The sequence below is a fragment of the Homarus americanus genome, unplaced genomic scaffold (genome assembly GCF_018991925.1).
Source record: "Homarus americanus isolate GMGI-L3 unplaced genomic scaffold, GMGI_Hamer_2.0 scaffold40248, whole genome shotgun sequence".
Lineage (NCBI taxonomy): Eukaryota > Metazoa > Arthropoda > Malacostraca > Decapoda > Nephropidae > Homarus > Homarus americanus.
The window spans coordinates 3,476,447-3,495,747 of NW_024712526.1; the positions used below are offsets into that span (position 1 = coordinate 3,476,447).

The window sequence follows — 19,301 nt, forward strand, 5'->3', positions numbered from 1 at the left end:
TTTTATGTTGCATAGACGTAGGAGGTTCAGGTGGGACATCACCCAGCCACCTTTAATAATGGGTCGGTCTGTAATGTAAGTGCCCTCTACCCCCTCTTTTTTTTTTGAGGTAGAGTTTGAAAATAGAAAATTAGTATCCCTGTAAATAAAACTTCCTAATGCAATGGAAGGTATGATATTTTATATAGAGCTTAGAAAAGTAGCATAAAGAAAACAGCTTGCGTAATAATATCGAAGTATAAACATTGCTTAGATATGCCAGTAGGAATTGTTATACTATTTACAGAATTATTTAAGCAGCAACAGTGATACTTGAAATAAACAAGTTAACAAAATAAAAGTTCTCTTTAAATCTTATGGTGTATTTTTTTTTAACTGCTGAGAAATTGGAGCTAAACACGTTTGTGTTTGTGACATACTGATATACAGTTTACTGTTTGTTGTTTGCTCTACTAGATAATTAGCTTAAGTGATTTTAATTTGAAGTTTTTAGTTGTTATTGCCTGTACCTACAAATTCTATCTTAATATAATTGTAAAAGTTTTGGTATGTCAATGAACTAATCTGTACATAAATTAAGTTTTAATTTCTTGATCACATGTTTTACTTAATTACATTTCTTTAAACTGTTTTTTTCTTATTACCCGACTACTCGTGTCCACTGGAGGAGTGAATTTATAGTCTTCCATCCCCTTAAATGAATACTTGTTTTATAAAATAAACAATCTTGTTTCGCATAGGTATTTTTTCCCAATATTTTAGTACGTAGGTTTCCATTATATCTACAAAATACACCAAATAACTTGTTTTGTGCAGCAGGGCAGTACCCATGGTTTGCTGAAGGGGGGGGATATGCGAGGCGGCCAATTAGAACCTCCTTAAGATAGTGATACAAACTTCAAAACAAAGAGTGAAGTGTATGGACACATTATTTTCCTCATGTATGCAGCATATTCCTAAAATTTCATATACGGCGCTTTGCTTATCGTGGTCACTACAAGTATATAAGCACTGTATTATGATGTAAACTTAACATTTTCGTAAAACTAATATTTTAAGTAATGTTCATTAATACTGTAAATTTGTGTTTGTGGTTAAGCACACATAACATATACAGGTATTCTATTAGTTAGTTTACCTACTCTGCAGAAGCTGATTCCCTTCATAGCAAACATGGTTTGTCCCCCTTTGAAAATATTTATGGCCAGCCTTGTTAACAATACTACTAGTTGTTGGCGCAATTGTAAATCGCTTCTATAATTAATATACAGTACAGTATTTGTAAAAATCCAATTTGCCATTTTTGTGAAGGAAACACGCCGCACACCGTGTGATCCTATCATCGGAGCATTGTCTGGGTGTATGGCCATAGTACTACAACTACCTGTAAATATCAACAGTTAGTGAATAAGTAACTCTTATGTCACAGTGAGATGTTATTAAAGCCTAACATACCGTTGTGTTGTTAACACAGTTGACTTTACGAAGTAGCTCCACCAGAAAAAAAGTTCCGTCTTGTTTCACAGTTGAGTAAAATTCATGACTGCAATCTTCAGGCCCGGATTATCCATTAGGCACAGTAGGCACAGTGCCTAGGGCCTACGAGATATTGGGGGCCTACAAAAAATAAAACGAGAACTTTTCTTCCCCTTTTTCTACAGGTTATTATTAAATTGATACTGAGGTACTTTTTTCCATTTATTTATTACTTAATCCTATTAGTGTCCACCAGCTAGCTGTGCTTCTTGTAAACAAAACTATTTCTGTGCTGTACAAGAACAGCTGATCTAACCCATTTTCTTTTACTCAATTCATGGCAAACATCACTGAATCTTATTCTTTCGACATCACATATTATAATTAGGTACTAGCTTGTGTTATTAGTGAATATGCTGTCAAATGGGGCCCCATATCTTGGAGGTGCCTAAGACCTACGAAAGTCTTAACCCGGCACTGCCAATCTTGCATTTATTCTCTATCCATCCCGATAAACTCAGGCCACAGATGTCAGACAGGTGATGAGGGGTACAATAAGTTCACGTGACTGTTGGTGTACCGAGTGGATTCTGTCGACGAGCTGGTGGTTTTGTGGTGGGACCACCTGCTTGACGACACCCGGCACTCCGCTTCTACCCTGATAGAGAAGTGAGTGTGCGTGTCATGTTTTAATTCCAGTATCAAAGTACACTAATTTTGTTTCCGTCAGTGGACAATGTCTATCTAGGGAGCAGAACCTGCCCTCCATTGCAGTAGTCGTGAACATCGTCATGTAGGGAACGATGTCAGCCGGTACACCACATCTCACTTATACATTAAGCTGTTGAAGTGCAGTAATACTTTATAGTATAATATCATGGTCAGCATGTGGTAGAAAACGTAATTGCTAACCTAGTCACGTGCTTAGAGACATTAGCTGTCGAAGGGTCGTTATGCATTACCGGGTTTATCATCAAGGGTCCGGACAAAAAGTTCCCTAGGACAAAAGCCCCTGAGTTAAAGTGCAAAATAGGTTAGGTTCATCAACTGTAAACAAAACAGAATAAAAATTAAAAATTTTTATACAATTATTTGTACTAAGAGGCTTTTGCCCTGGGTGGGCTTTTGTCCTACACTAATCATCAACAAGGTCACATGACTTTCGTGATCTTGAAACGCAGAATGAACTGGAGACGTGACTAAACTGCGCTTCAAGTGCTCTATTGATCTATTTTTATTTAGGGTCACCCAATATCCTTTTGTATCCTGCATCTACGATTTCATCGTACGAGTTTTCTGTAACTAATACAGTACTACTTCCCATGAGAAAATCAATAGAATATTGTCGCGGACAGCAGCTAGCTTGCTGTGCACCCCATACTCACCCTGTAAGTGGTAGCTCAAAAAGGATTACAGAGGCATCCAAAGGGTTTATCAGATATAATATATATATATATATATACTTCATTTTTAGTCCATATAACACGCGGACTTTGAACATATAATCAACGAACTCACCAGCAAGGAATCGAACCCTCGTCCTACTCGGTGGGACTAGGGAACGCTTACCGGCTAGGCCACAATGACACTAAAAACAGTTCTAGACTCTGTTATATTTCACACAAAGCCTGTTCATCGAGCTGATGGCGCCGTGAATCTCATTGGGAAACTGCCTGTGCCTCTTATGTGGTGTCAGTAGCATTTTACCGAATCCAGCTGGTATGAAACGCGAGGTACATATATATATACTTCATTTTTAGTCCATGTAACACGAGGACTTTGAACATATAATCAGGCGACCTGATGGAGGTGTATAAGTGGAACTCAGGGCTAAACAAAGGGGACATTACAAAGGTACTCAAACTATCCAACCAGGAGCTAATTCGTAACAATGGTTTTAAATTAGACAAATTTAGATTTAGGCGTGAAAAATTAAACACTGGTTTGGAAACAGAGTAGTGGACGAATGGAACAAGTTACCAAATATCATCATTAACTCGAATACGTTGAATAGCTTCAAACATAGGTTGGATGCTTATATGAGCAATAGGGGTTGGGTGTAAACGGGACTGCCCAGTATGGGCCAATAGGCCCGCTGCAGTGTCCTCCATTCTTATGTTCTTATGTTCTTATGTATCACCATCGGCTCAGGGTGAAACTCTTCAAATTTACAAAAAGTGTTTGACTGAAAAGGACAGTATTGTTTATCCCTATGTACGGCAGACATTGAATTTCACAACTAAACGTAAAATTTACTTGAATATCCCTACTCTTACGTATTTGTCACAATTAGGAATGGTAAAGGCTTAAAATCGACAACAGATCTGACCGTAAGTGAAGTCGGCGACGTTGTTATTAACCCCTTTGAATGACAACTTGTGTGGTCCGTTATTCTCATGTTACTAGTCTCGAATTCTGCCGATTGAGTCCATAACAGTCTCTACCGACCCCCGAGGAGAGTCACCAACTAACTGTAAGATTTTCTTATTTCTGCAAGGCATTTGTCACGCCCTGGATGGCCTGCTTGAGGTGTATTGTGGTACAGAGTGAGTACCGTGTCTCGTAGGTTGTCAGGTACGACAATTTGTGTGACAGTAACCTGCACTGTTTTTGTTGTACGGTGCAGTATGTCTTGTTGCAGTTCAAACTGTTTGAACGGAAGAGGTAACTTTGGTAGATTATCCTCCTCACCTGATTCTAGAGCATAAATTACTTTAGACCACATTGGATCTTGCTGTTGTTCCTCTCTTAATTTTTGTGGAGTGAACAAGGGTATTGGTATAACTGGAGCTATGTGTCTAGACAGTGAGTCGGCAACCACATTCGCGCGTCCCGGTAAGTGTTTAAAGGCGGGTTCGAATTCTTGAATGGTCAAGTACCAACGTGCAAGTCTGCCAGAGAAGTTCTTTCCTTGGAATAACTCCGTTACTGCTGCATGATCCGTATAGACTGTTATTTCATAACCAAATTATCCAAATATCACATCTTTGAACTTCTTTAATGGCCAGACAACAGCTAACGCCTCTAGATGAGTAACTGAATAGCGTGTTTCTGCATCATTAAGTTTACGGCTTGCATAAGCAGTTACTCTATTTTTTCCTCTAGTGTCTAGCTGCATGAGAACAGCTCCAAGCCCTTGTCCGGAGGCGTCGGTGCACAGGGTGAAAGGTTGAATATAATCAGGGAATGCCAATACTGGTGCATTGGTCAATGCTTCCTTTAATTCATTAAAGCTGTTTTCCTGTACATTGTTCAAAACAAATGTTGCATCTTTTTTCAGTAATTTTGTCAGCGGGGCGGCTAACTTAGCATACCTGTGAATGAATGAGCGATAGTAGCCGGAAAGTCCGAGGAAACTACGCATTTTGTCTACATTTGTAGGACAGGGAAATCGTTCAACTGCTTTAACCTTGCAGTCCGTAGTATGGATGCCGTTCCCATCAACTACGTGTCCAAGGAATTGAACTTTAGATTTTAGAAATACTCATTTTGAGAGCTTAATTTTCAAATCTGCTTTATGAAGTTTTTTAAACCCTTCACGTAATTTGACAAGATGACTGTTTACGTCTTTGCTTACAATAATCAAATCATCTAGATAGGCATAAACTGTATTGCCAATCATCCCTGCAAACAATGTATTAATCATTCGTCCAAATGGCATTCTTAAAAACTCAAAATGTCCCAAGGGCGTGTTGAATGCAGTCACCTCGCGGGACCTCTCGTTAAGAGGAATTTGCCAATACCCGCTAATAAGATCGAGGTTACTAAAAACTGCGTTGTCTTTTCCCAAGGATTGCAACAAATCACTCAGAACAAGCATCGGGTACCTGTCCGGTATAGTTGCTTCATTGACTCGTCGAAAGTCAATAACAGGTCGCCATCCTCCATCTTTCTTTGGAACTAGAAAAAGAGGAGAATTCCAAGGGTACGACGAATGTGTGATTACTTTCTGTTCAATCATATCTTTAACCATGTCCTCAACTATGGGCCGTTGGCTATGATGTAATCTATAAGCTGGTATGTAGACAGGGTTAGTGTCTGGTTTTAAATATATGTGGTGTGAGGTTAATTTTGTTTGACCTAGCGGTTCCCCAGGTAATGCTACAGTATAGTACTATGTCACGATAGTCAGCTCGTAACTCTAGGCGTTCACTTTGCCTTGGAGATGGTCAATCACCTTGACCTGTGGAGCTATTTGTTCTAACTTCTTCTGCCTGGTTTGTTCTTGCGTTGGTGCAACGCTAGCAATTGGCAACTGAGTAGGCTGTGCCACAACATTAGTATGGTACGCCAGGAAATTACAAAGACAACATCCATTTTTCAAGATTTTGGGGCAGTCAGTTCTATTAAGAACAAGGATATCTGTTAAACCACCTGGTCTAATGGTGCTCACTGTAGACTCAAATGACAGACCTTTAATCTTGGCGCTTTCGCTAAGACAGACTACGTCAGTACCAGTGTTGACATCTGGCAACCGGACAGTAGCTCTGGTTATTTCCTCATTCTGAAAATGTTGAGTACCTGTTAGGACTGCAGATACTATGCTCCAATCTTTAGCAAGCTTGGGCTCGTGGACAACCTTCCTCGTATCTGTTGAGTTAGTTATCACTTTCACATTTGTGCTGAGCATTGGATGTGAATTCTGCATAGCATGGTATGTAGTGCTATTAAATGTTATAGTATGTCGACTAGGTTGGACATCTATATTTTTTTGTTTTAGTGTTTGAAGACCAAATAATCCATCAGCTGATAGAAAAAAATCTCTTACGATATAAAACTCAGCTAGAAAGATTTCACTGGAGTCACAAAAACCTATAGGTAATATAATGACTCCCATATTATCTAAATGTTGGCCTGATACTCCGGAGAGATCGACATCAGTAGGTCTTATTCGCCATTTATTGTCAGGAAAACGTCGTTTCAATTCAGTAAATGACGTTAACGAGATAACATTAGCGCACGCTCCCGTATCTATGTCTAAAGAGAGCTTGATGTTACCTACACTCACTGGTATTGTCAATACTTTCACTTTACTTAGTGCAGCGATCAATGAAGCTGTCATGGAAGCATTGCTAGTAATATGTGATCTTATCCCAGGTCGTGTTGGACATGGCGCAAATCTTCCCCCGACGGATTTTGAATTTGACGCCATTGATTGCGCTCTAGATAATCCTGCCTGCATTGATGCAGAGTTACACAATCCTCTGAACTGTGTGATGAAGAATGATGTAGTAAACATCACTGGTCACTTTTGGGTTCGGAAGCATTGTAGGTCTTGCTTACTGCACTTCGATTTAACGTTTGATTTTGCTTTTTGAAGTTGCCTTTCTTGGCTTTAAGCTGATAAGTATTACCGTTTTGTTTTGCATAGAAACCATCTTTAGTCGTATGATTCACTGGGTTAGTCATGTTAGTGGTTAAAGGTTTACTAGTTCATGGCAATGCTGGTAAGCTACTCGTGCATGGATCAGAAGATGTCAATACACTGTCAGCGATAGGTTCACAATACAGAGGTGTAGTGTTGTAAGAACGTCCTAACCTAAATTGTGTACATAATAATTCGTTATCTGTTTTATCTATGACTGCTTCACTCACTTCTACTGAAGTGTTTGCTGTTAGTTCAGGTTCAATGACTTGAAATTCATGCGCATCTTGGAGTTCACATGTGTCAGTGTTAACGGTGCCATGAGGTACAGTGTCACTTGAATCACCATCAAAGTTTTCATTATGTTGATCGTTAACAATATATGAATGATCCATAAATGTTTCTTTGATTTAAATGTTTAATAACTTTGCCAATCCATTCACAATAAGGTAATGTGAAATGAAATTTTAGTGATAATTAATTGTATAAGTTATTTTTTCATTATTGTTACAAGGCACTTGATAATTAATAATCTATCACGATGTCTACCGTGTGAAGACATGTTTTAAATTATATATATATATATATATATATATATATATATTATGTGTATATATAACTAATGATTGTTTGTGAAATACCAAATACCGTAGAGTTGATTGTACATGGAGATATCCTCTTGTTTACATCTGTCAGCTGGGCTGGGTGGATGACGTAGTAGTCCAGAGGGCACCGGTCTAGATGACGTCACTGTTGGAGGTTCTCTACCCACACACATCTGCTCTGGTCCAGGTCGATGAGGGCTAGATCCATAGGTCCATAGGTCTATGAGGGTGATGAGTTGACAGGTCGATGTAGGTTAGGTCGATACGTGATACCCTGAGCAAATACCACTGTAATATATTTGATTCCTGACTTCAGTTCTGTTTGCTGTTTACATTGTCCTGGGGTGAGACCCGTGTACAGAGATGCCTGGGGTGTTGTTCAACCATGTATTTGCAATTATCATCTTGTTTTTCTAACATAAGTCAATTAATATTTCTCCTCTCATTTCTATTATCCAACCCATATGGTCTACTTCTGGTCCTTTCCCAACTTTTACGTTAAAATCACCCATTAAATTTGGTAACATAATTAGCAATCTAGAATGACCATATCTTTTCTTTCATTATATTAAGTCAGTGTCTTTTATAACCTTTAATTTAGGAAAGTTAATATTATACAATTAATCATAATATGGTTTAAACCCCTCAATTTAATGTACCTTTATTATCAGTAAAGTTATTGAGGGCATTACTGTATTACATTTATATTTAACATTGTTGTCATATTAATAATTTGTAAAAGAAAATCAGTCTATTTATATACAATAAACTTAATGTTTTTGTGTTAAATATGATACTATTTATATAATCAATAAAATTACCAGTGAAAAAAATTTACTATTTCACCACCAATTTGTGGTTTAAGAGTCACACAATTTATCATTAAATCACCTACATGATTTTGTACTCTACCGAAGAGAAATGTGAAATATATAACGATACACTCCCATTCTCTCATTAACTAAAAGAATTTCTTGAAGCTTGAAGAAATATTCCCATTGCCAGACACATGCTACATGGGAAAGGCTTTCGTATGTTGTAGTCATTATGTAAGTATGCACAAATGCTTTAAATATTAAGAAATCCGCTATTTATTGATGTCCAAAGAAAATACAAAACAAAAACAAGAATGGATACATTTTTGGATATATATATTTTTTAAGTTAATAGATACGGTTTTGTATTTTTTTTATATACACTGGGATATAGTCAGAGATCACGAGGTGTTAACCCACTCGTGTCTTGAGGGTGCTGAGGTCAGCTGCTGTCGTTTGATCCATTCTGCTGTGTGCTGTGTGCTGTGGGGAGATGCTGATTACTTACCTAAGCAAGTATGACTTGATTGCTTGACGATGAATGTTCACTGGGGGTAACCTGTATCATTGGACTGTTGGTTGTTCTAGAACAATTGCGTCCCTTCTGACCAAGATGATAGAGAGTTTTGAATTATTCTAAATCTAGTGAGAACTTTTTCGGAATCACATGAACATTAGGCAAACCCTCTTATTTCACCCGATGATTGAACATCCTAATGCTAACCTAACCTAATCTAACTTATACAAGAAGCATATGAATGTTTAATCATCCGGTGAAAGTGTTACTGTAGTTTCATGCTGCTGGGGGAATCTCGTGGCTGCTCTGGGGATCCCAAATCCCAGCTGTATTAGTTTCAGCATGGCAGTAGTTTCTCGCCATGCTTATCTGACGGCTATCTTGAGGGGGACGCGATAGAGGTTGTTGTCATTGGAGATGGTTTTTTATAACTTCCCGGGTCCTTGAGTGTGTGTGTGTGTGTGTGTAATAATAATAATAATAATAATTGACGGTTTATTGAAAAAGTTCTGCAGCCCGAAGGCTGAAAATATACATTGGACATAAATGACTTATTACATACATTGGTGGTTTAACAAAAGCCTTCAATAGAGAAAGGTAAAGGAACATACAGTGAACATACAGATTATTGTAGGTGTTGAACAGCAAACACGTAGTGTAGTAACTCCCTCCCAGATGGTGTTAGGAGGGACCTCACGTGGTGTAGTAGTTCCCTCACAGATGGTGTTATGAGGGGCCTCACGTGGTGTAGTAATTCCCTCACAGATGGTGTTATGAGGGGCCTCACGTGGTGCAGTAACTCCTTCACATATGGTGTTATGAGGGACCTGACGTGGTGTAGTAATTCCCTCACAGATGGTGTTATATGAGTGAGGTGTGGTCCCAGGCCTTCCTATCGTAGACGGATTAACACATCGCTGGTTGTTGGGTCTCATGGGCCGTTATCACTGGGTACCTGGGACCTCACTGTGTGAAGGTTAACTTGGGTACGACTGTTACTGTGGAGTTGTTCTCACTGACTTAAGCACTGTTCACCTCTGTTCACCTCTGTTTAACACTGGTTCCATTCCTTTCCTAATTGAAATAGTAACTTCTGGCGAGAACTTGTTGATATTCCGGTGGGGAGGAGGGTTCAGGGGAGGGAGTTGGTATGGGCCAACTTAACAGTTGACCTGGCTGCTCCGAGAGGAGCATCCAGTGTGTGTGTGTGTGTGTGTGTGTGTGTGTGTGTGTGTAATAATAATAATAATAATAATTAATGTTTATTGTAAAAGGTACAGCAGCTAAAGGGGTGAAAATGTACAATGGACAGAAATGCCTTACAACACAGTGACGTGGGAGAGGGGGGGGTGGTCGTTCAACAAGTTTTATTTTCAAAAGAATAAGGAATATGAAGTGAATATATAAATTATGGTTAACAGTGAAAGGCGGGGACTGTGTGAGGATGTGTAAAACACGTGTGCTGAGGAGATGAGAAACAAACATATATATATATTTTTTTAAGGGGATTAGCCCACCTGGGCACAGTTCACTGACCCACATCGGGGCCTGGGGGGCGAAAATTTAATAATAATAATAATAGTATTTCATAGTAAATAAAATTTAGTATAATAAAAAGTAAAATAAAATAATAACAATAATAATAATAATAACAACACTGTAATAGTGATAATAAAGAAAAAATAATAATAATCAATAGTTAAAAACGCTATATGTACAGTATGTTGTCTTGTCAATAGTAAGAGAAACAATTGAGATCCTGCAATTGTGTGTAAATGAGGCAGAAAGACAGATCAGCAACCTAGGACTTGGTCACAATTTTCGTGATGCCATATCTTCCCAGACGGTAGTACCTCCCTGTTCGATAGCTGCCTACTACCTACTACCTACTACCTGCCACAATGACTCATTAACATGCGGTGTCACGACGGCCCTCATGTAGTTGCATATTTACAAGTTATGAAATCAAGTTTAAGTTGAAAGTAAAATGTTGATGGGTTAGCAACTGTCTCATCCAGAATCTAGCTGGAAATGCTCGTGGGCCTAGGCTGCCATATTCTGTTTGTCTGGGGCGGTATTAATTCCAATTTTCAGGGCCACACCATCCTCATGAGGCCAGTCATGTGAGGTGTCCATTCTATAGTAAAAGCCACGTAGCCCAGGAAGAGTTGCGCTATCTTATTATATTCACATTGGGGGGCTTGTCTGATAAAGTCAACATTGTTTGCTTGCTGTTCGACTACCAGGCTTATTATACGTCTCAGGTCAGCGTTAAAGATATATATGACTTACTGCGCTCTACCTGTTACTGTTCACTGATGAAAACTTTGGTTAACTAACTTATTTAATTACTAGTCATTAAGATTAGGAAAAACTTCTATAGAAATTCTTCAAATTTACAGAAAAAGAAAAATTAATGGGCAAAGTTAAGGGTAGGAGGGCCAGGGGAAGGCACAGACTGAGATGGATGAATGAAATTAAAAACTGGGTCCCCAGAGAGATACAAAACCTTAGAGGATTGGTAAAACCAGCCTGAGAACGTTTAGAGTGGAGGACTGTGGTCGCCAACCCTCAGATATGAGGACGGTACTCTTAATTGATTGAGAGATGGGGTTATAAACCTTATCACTAACCTGATGTAACAGTGTTACTCTAACCTAATCTAACCCTAACGTAACGTAACGTAATCTAACCCCCAGGTAATGTTAGTGTGTGTGTAATCATCAGGTGAAATAAGCTTGGCTGCCTAAACTCCAGGTGATCTAATACAGTAGAAGAGGGAGCCTCAACCTGGAACACCAGGTTGAGGCTCCCTGCAGTAGAGTCCTCTTGATGTCCAGATGTTGTCTTACTGAGCCACTATTTCTGTAAATGCCGTATATTAAGTGAGCCAGTGAGCCCTTATGTATCTTGTTTGGAGGGAGATCAATTTTCGTAGTTTCGAAAATTGGGCACCAGGCAGTAAATTACACGAGTTCATTAGTTAGGGTTACACTCGTTATTAACTAAAAGCAGAATGGGTCGCACCATTCAGGGACAAACCATTATTGTTATACATGACTGTGATTGGTAAAGGAGTGAGAGTGAGGTGTGTGATTGGTGGACATGGTTGGCTGCCCGCGTTCAGACTTGGCGTGGGTGAGCTCAGTTGAGAGCGTGTCAGTCTGGTGGTAGCGGTGTTGACGGAAGGACTGTTAAGCCCGTAAGTATTCACTGTCCAGTGTTAGTGGTGCTTCAAGGTATATGCGTATTATAATGGTAAACATACTGAGAGTTAAACACCACACAAAGTAGAGTGCTGGTTTAATTAGGCTAATATGATTGTGTCCCTCGCCCCGTGTAAATTAATCGAGATCTCTTACAATGTAAATAGGATAGAAAACTTGTTGGGAAATCATAGAACATAAGTAGTTTTTACTTTATTGATAGTTCGTTGTTTCTTTTGTTTTTAATGTTTCGGATACAATGAACTTCTTGTTAACATCTTTCAACACTGCCGACATAACCTATGCTTCTTCCCTTCTGCGTTTTTCTTCTTTAATTATCATTATTGTACCTCTACTATATCGCATTCCGCTCTCCATCCTATCGTAACTCCAGAACTGCAATAATGTTTGGTGTGTCTTTACTAGGTCAAGGTCAAAGCCAGAGGTCAAAAGACGAAATGGGACATGGACAAGAACAATTTATCGGATTTCTGAAACATTTGACCAGAAACATCGACAATTTGTATACAAGATAACTAGATGAGGAGACGCCTGGTAGTCTCGTAAAGGTCAACAGGGCCTCAGTTGCAGGTCATAAGTCGTGTTGTTTACAAAAGAGACAGATTGTGACTTGCTGCGTAACATTTTAACCAATTAGAACCTCGTCACCAAAGTCAACACTAGTCACCAGCAGACACGAAATGACTCACGGGTGCTCGTAATGATCCTTAGTGACTCACGGGTGCTCGTATTGACCCCTAGTGACTCATGAGAACTCGTATTGACCCCGAGTGACTCACGGGTGCTCGTAATGAATCTTAGTGACTCACGGGTGCTCATTTTGACCCCTAGTGTCTCATGGGTGCTCGTAGTGATCCTTAGTGACTCACGGGTGCTCCTTATGATAACAAGTGACTCACGAGTGTTCCTTACGACGACAATTGACTTACGGGTGTTCCTTTTGATGCCGAGTGACTCACGGGTGTTCATAATGATGACAAGTGACTCACGGGTGTTTCTTATGATGACAAGTGACTCACGGGTGTTCCTTATGATGACAAGTGACTCACGGGTGTTCCTTATGATGACGAATGACTCACGGGTGTTCCTTATAATGACGAGTGACTCACGGGTGTTCCTGATGATAAGTGACTCACGGGTGTTCCTTTTGATGACGAGTGACTCATGGGTGTTCATAATGATGCAAAATGACTAAATAGTGCTCATAATTACTCAATACTACTGGCTAGCTCATAATGACTCCAGGTAAAGGGGGGTTAACAGTTCCTTTAATAGTAGGGGACACAAACACACCTAATTTTTCTTTTCTTTAGATTCTGGATTAACTTTTGTCGTATTGTAAGTGTTCGGGACCTAACCTAACCTACTCTAATCCAACCTAACCTAACCTCATTTCACCCATCTTTTCTCGAGTATCAATTGTTACTATTTTTTTTTTCTGGGAATTAGTTATCGAGTGAAGTAGCCAGATGTTTTAGGTACTGGTCTTGAGTTAACAACATAGTAAGTGTGTAGTTTGGTGTCGTTTGTATTGGGTGGCCGTCAAAGCTCGAGTGCGTCATTTACGGCCGAGCAATGTTCTATTATGACTCTTCACCCCCTTTGTTTATTTTACTTAAATATTAACCGCCCTGTTAATACGTGAGAGGAGAGAGGTTAGGTTAAGGTTAGGTTAACGTTAGGTTAGGTTAACGTTAGGTTAGGTTAGCGTTAGGTTTGGTTAGCGTTAGGTTAGTGTTAGCGTTAGGGTGGATAATCTTCTGGTAAAATAATCTGGGGTGGAGCTTCATCAAGTGATCCGTAATGCTTTCTTTTGCCGTGTTTGAGTCGACCTTTGTGTGGCCTCCTCTCATGCTGGCCACTCAGTTTTAATCAACGAAACAGAAGAGTAAGTTAACACAGCGTATAAAGGAGTTAACCCTCCTCAAGGTAAACTGCTAATAGGTGTGGGAAATTAATTGTTACCGTCAGGGATTTCTCTTTTTTTTTTTAATAATTTGTGGTAGCTATAGTAGAGTGCTTGAGGTGTGTGGTTAATATATATATGTTTTATTGTACTAGTGTTATTTTGATATATGGTGGACCAGGTAATGAGTTTGGAAGGATTAAGTCTTCCGTGATATAGAACACAACCAAGTTTAGCCTCCATCTTGGGTAAACCAACTAACTGAAAAAGGCCAGTTGATAGCTTGTATTTTGTCACCTGACCTGACAATAAGTGCTCTTGCCACCTCATATTAATACTCCCGGGCGGCGGAAAGTCTCCCTGAAGCAGTCTTAGAAGTAATGTGGGTGAAAGATGGTCGTGTTCTACCAACCAGGATTATACTTATGGCACTGCTGCACCATTCTTTGCTCTGTTTGGGCTATCTTAAGTGACAGGCGACGAGGAGTCAGTGTCCCAGAAATCTTCGTACAAACATTCAGTAGACATGAGGTACGATCTACATAAAGCTGTGACTCAGTTATTATACTCCACGATCCTTCACCTGTGTTCACTAACGTTCGCTTCAGTTTGTGTGAGACATTTATGGACCACACGCGAAGTAAAGTTCACGAGCAACAACAAACTAGCTATTACATGCTAAGGTTAGTAACAATAACGAAAGTGTAGAAATAAGCTCCATAGGGAACAATTAATGTGAAGCGAAGTACTTAGCACTTTCGGCAAAATTATGTACACTTTATACACGTAACCAAGTAGGATGAGTGAAATCATAAATCAATCAAAAGCATAATTGCTAAAAATACCCTATAATAATAACGTCGAAGGCAGTGATAGCGCGCCTCGCCACAAGAACGCTCGTGACGTCATTTCATTGTTAGTTTGCGTTTTAGTTTTATGAACTGATGAAGGTTCTTTAAAGTCTCCAGAGCAAATTTTAAGAGTTTTTATTAAAAAATTACTGAGATGTCGCGATTTACAATATATACAATCACGTTGGTCATTGTGATCTTGACCATTGATATATCAAGGTCAATTTTTAGGTGGCGCATAAGGGGTGTCTATGACACATTGGATATTCCCACCCGGGCACAGGTCACTGCAATAATAATAATACTAATTGTGTGTAAATGAGGCAGCAAGTCAGATCAGCAACCTGGGACTTGGTCACAATTTTCGTGATGCCATATGGCAGCAGGGTCTACCATTAGACAACACATTATGCTTCCAATACCTTCCCAGGCGGTAGGACCTCCCTGTTTGGTAGCTGCCTACTACCATGCATAAACATGTTTTTTGACGTCCATATTTTTGTATCGAGAATTTGTCATCTTTGACATCATTATATGACCCATAAGTAGATGCCAGATATAGCCACGTATTCAGCGATTGTTTTACACAACTATACATCTCATGATGTACTGAACAAGTCAATACCAGTACAGTAAAAATAAACCCAATCTTCTATAGACGTGAGGGAGGAAGTGGGAGGAGGAAGGAAGAGGTTTATAAGCTTTTGAAAATAAAAGTAAATTGTTCTCATAAATGGCCCTAATAAATTATAAAGATGAGGACCGCGAAGTAGGTTATAAAACTGATATGACTCATGAATAAGAGATAATTATTTTCATCCCGTTCATCATCATCTGTGTGACTGAACTTTCTGAGTCGACGACACTTTTTGGCCATTTTTTTAATATTTGTATGTGCTCGTATATACACGCCTTCCTGTGGCAAAACTTAATCATCATACTGTACAAATAATCTCCTGTGAATTTTAGCCCTAACCTAAGAAAACCTAACATAACGTAAATCTAACGCTAACCTAAGCTAACATAACATAATAGAAGGTAGTAGGGAGCTATTATTATTATACTTTCGTCCCAGGCCCTGATGTGGGTCATTGACCTGTGCCCTGGTGGGCTAATCCTGTAGAAAATAATAATAAAAATAATAATATAACTTAACGCTAACATGACAACTTAATATAATCTAACTAACCCAGTGGTTCACAACCTTTTTCACTCCATCCCCCCTTGAGGAATTTTCAACATCCTCGTGGCCTCCTTCATGTTTCTCCCCCACAAATAATGTTGAAAAATAAAATGCAGATGAAGAGAATACCCTTATTTTATTTTAAGGTTGACAAACATCATTATCTTATATTTTGATAGACTTACATGATTTACATAACTGACGTCACTAGACTAGAGTGACTACTAGACAAGCCTCACAGCAAACTTGAATTTGGTTGGGAAAAAGTTCATATGACTTCTGCATATTTTGTCACAGCTTAATGGGAAGGCTGACATTAATCCTTTCAGTCAGGTGACTGATCCGAGATTGTGTCACTGACAATGCACATCTCATGTCCGGGTCCACATCCAGTCGGTTCCGGCTTTTACTCTTTATATGTAGAAGGGTGGAGAAATCAGATTCGCATAAATAGGCAGTTGAAAAAGGCAAGAGGACTCAAAGTGCAATCTCGCTAACTTTTGCATATGACTGACACATTGAGCACCAGAATACAGTCAGAGATCTTTCTTCATAGAGATCTTTGGCAGTAGAATCATTCTTGAGATCAAGAAATTTGTCCTGAGGATCATTGGAAATGGTAGCTATATTAAGAGTGCCAGAGAAAGGATTCCTCACCAATTTCCCGTCTTCCTCCTCGAATTCTGGGAAATACTTTTTGAGCTCACTTTCCAAGGATTTCTGGTGCTGAGTGATTTCAGTTTTGAGTGATGGGTCAAGCAGATGATCTTCATTTTCATCAAGAACAGTTGAAAGATTCTCAAACATGGCAACATTTCCTGCATTGACTTTCCTTTGCCAATTCTGGAGCTTGGCAAGAAATGCACGAAGACAATCCATGAGGTGAAACACATTTCTGTCCTTGCCCTGCAGCTTGAGATTCAGCCTGTTTAGCTGCTCAAATATATCTGCTAAATATGCAAGACGTGGCTCCCACAACACCTCATTGAAGTGACTTAATAGATCATCTTTCCCTTGCACTTCCAGGAACAACTTAAGCTCTCCCAGAAGTTCAAACACTCGATTCACAACATTGCCCTTGGAAAGCCAGCGCACTTTGGAGTAAAAGAGGAGGGCTTCATGCTTTGAATCCATGTCTCTACAAAGGTTCTGGAAAAAGTGAGAGTTCAGATCTCCAGCTTTCACAAAGTTGACACATTTGACCACTGCCTCCAGGATCTTGCAAAGTTCTTCAGGGAGGGTTTTCGACGCCATGCAAAACGATGGATCATACAATGGATCCCCTTGGCATTCGGAGCTACTTCCTTGACACGCTTCTGGAACCCCGATTTTGATCCCGGCATCGCCGGAGCCCCATCCGTACAGACTCCACAACAATTTTCCCAGCTGATCCTGTTAGCTGTGACGAAAGAAGACAGCTTTTCCATCACATCTACAGCTGTTGTGGTGGTCTCAAGCTGTGTACAGAACAGATATTCCTCCTTGATGTCACACAAGAAAACATACCTAACAAACACGAGTAGCTGTGCACAAGAACTCACGTCCGTTGATTCATCCAGCTGTATTGCAAACATACCAGTTGGAGATAATTTGATCTCCTGTATCACTTTTTCCTTTATGTCATCTGACATTTCATTAATTCTCCGTTTCACTGTATCGTTTGACAAGGAAATTTGTTGAATTTTACGTTCACTTGCCTCTCCAAGAACCCGTTTTACCATTTTTAAAGCACATGGCTTAATTAAAGTTTCACCAATTGTATGGGGATTTTTTGCTTTGTTATTTCTAGGGAAACCTCGTATGATGCCTCAACTACACTTACGGTCTGTTGCTGGAAAGCACCACTCTCGTCCAGTTTCTGTTTTCCCAAACTCCGTTCATGGCGCCTGAAGAAATCAGTGTGTCTCTCCGCATACTGTGGATGGATCGTCATCAGATGATGCTTCAGCTTACTAGGCATCATAGAATCGTTCCCCAGCACTTTGAAGCACAGCACACACTGAGGTTTCTCAGTGCCATCAGCGAGGATTGATGTAAATCCGTAGTTAATGTATCCATCGATGTACTTCCGCTTCTTAGCAACACCAGTAGCCATCACAAATCTAGAGAAAATAAAGAATACAGAATGTCAGAACAGACAAACAAACAAGTGATAAAGACTAAAGAATGATAAAGAAGGGCAGATAAATAGGACAAAGGTTAGAATGGCAAGCACACACACACACATTCACATACATAACACGCCCATGCTCTCACACACAAAGCACATTCACACTCAAGCTAGCAAGCTGAAGTGTACTTCCTGTAAGCAAGAACACGCCTCCTTTGACAAGCACTGCCCAACTTGGAAGAATGAGAAGAATAGTGAGTCATACCAATACAGCACTAAAAATGGTAGGATTATGTAAGTAAAGAATGAGTATGAACAACAATGGCACCAATAAATAAGGAAATAATTAATAAAGGAAGTGTACAAATATTTCACCCACGTAAAGCAGCGACCACATGAATTATGAAACAAAATAACTAACACCAATTACGGAGTATATTATGCTTGAGTCAAGCTCAAACACAATATATGGTTCAGAGACAATACACTCCACTGTTTTCGTGATGGTATCCCAGGCCAGACGGAGATCATTCGGTCCTATCACCACTTGCAAAGGGATGACACACGGACACATACTCAACAAGTCAGTTCAGCAGCTCGGTCCAGCGCCTGTCACACAGACAGGGACTGGACCTGTGAAATCTTAAATCCATAAAAAAATAGCACCAGAGTTTGTAAATATTAAAATTGTATTGTCGTTATGATTAAACAAAATGACAAAAAAAAAATGAAAATTCTCTTCTGCCAAGTCAAAATAAGTAATACAAGTTTTGTTTAATTCAGATTCCCAACATTATTTGGAGACGTACAATTTATAACAGCTCGCTGTGGCTCCCCTAAATTCTTGCCGTGTTTCCCTTGGGAGCCATGGCCCCCAGGTTGAGAACCACTGAACTAACCTAATCCCAGGTAAAGTGTGAGGCGAGTGTCTTATCTCAAGGTGTAATAATCTGACCAATAAATAAGAACACTACCGGGTGGCGCAGGGACAAAATTCAGTTCATTGACCTGATGTACTGTAAAGTAGCTGCTGAGCGCTAAGCATCAGGGATCAACACCTGGTCGGCCATGCTCTCCCTGTCTTAATTGAGGAGGAAATCTTTAAGGAAGTTTATGTTCATATGTTTACTCTGAAGCATTGGGACGAATGAAACATCCTAACAACTACGTGATTATCTGATATAATTGCCTGGGAATCTCTCTAGGTCGAGGGGATATTTGAATGATCTTTTATAAACTTATGGAT

At 39.5% G+C, this 19,301-nt stretch overlaps 1 protein-coding gene across 1 annotated transcript in view; it reads left to right on the forward strand.

Moving 5' to 3' along the window:
* The first annotated feature begins 11,951 nt into the window (after positions 1-11,951).
* Positions 11,952-19,301, forward strand: part of LOC121860952 (solute carrier family 23 member 2-like) — a 36,968-nt gene continuing 29,618 nt past the window's right edge. The window contains exon 1 of the mRNA XM_042358358.1: positions 11,952-11,980. The gene's annotated coding sequence lies outside the window, so the exon portion shown is untranslated. The remainder of the gene's footprint in view (positions 11,981-19,301) is intronic.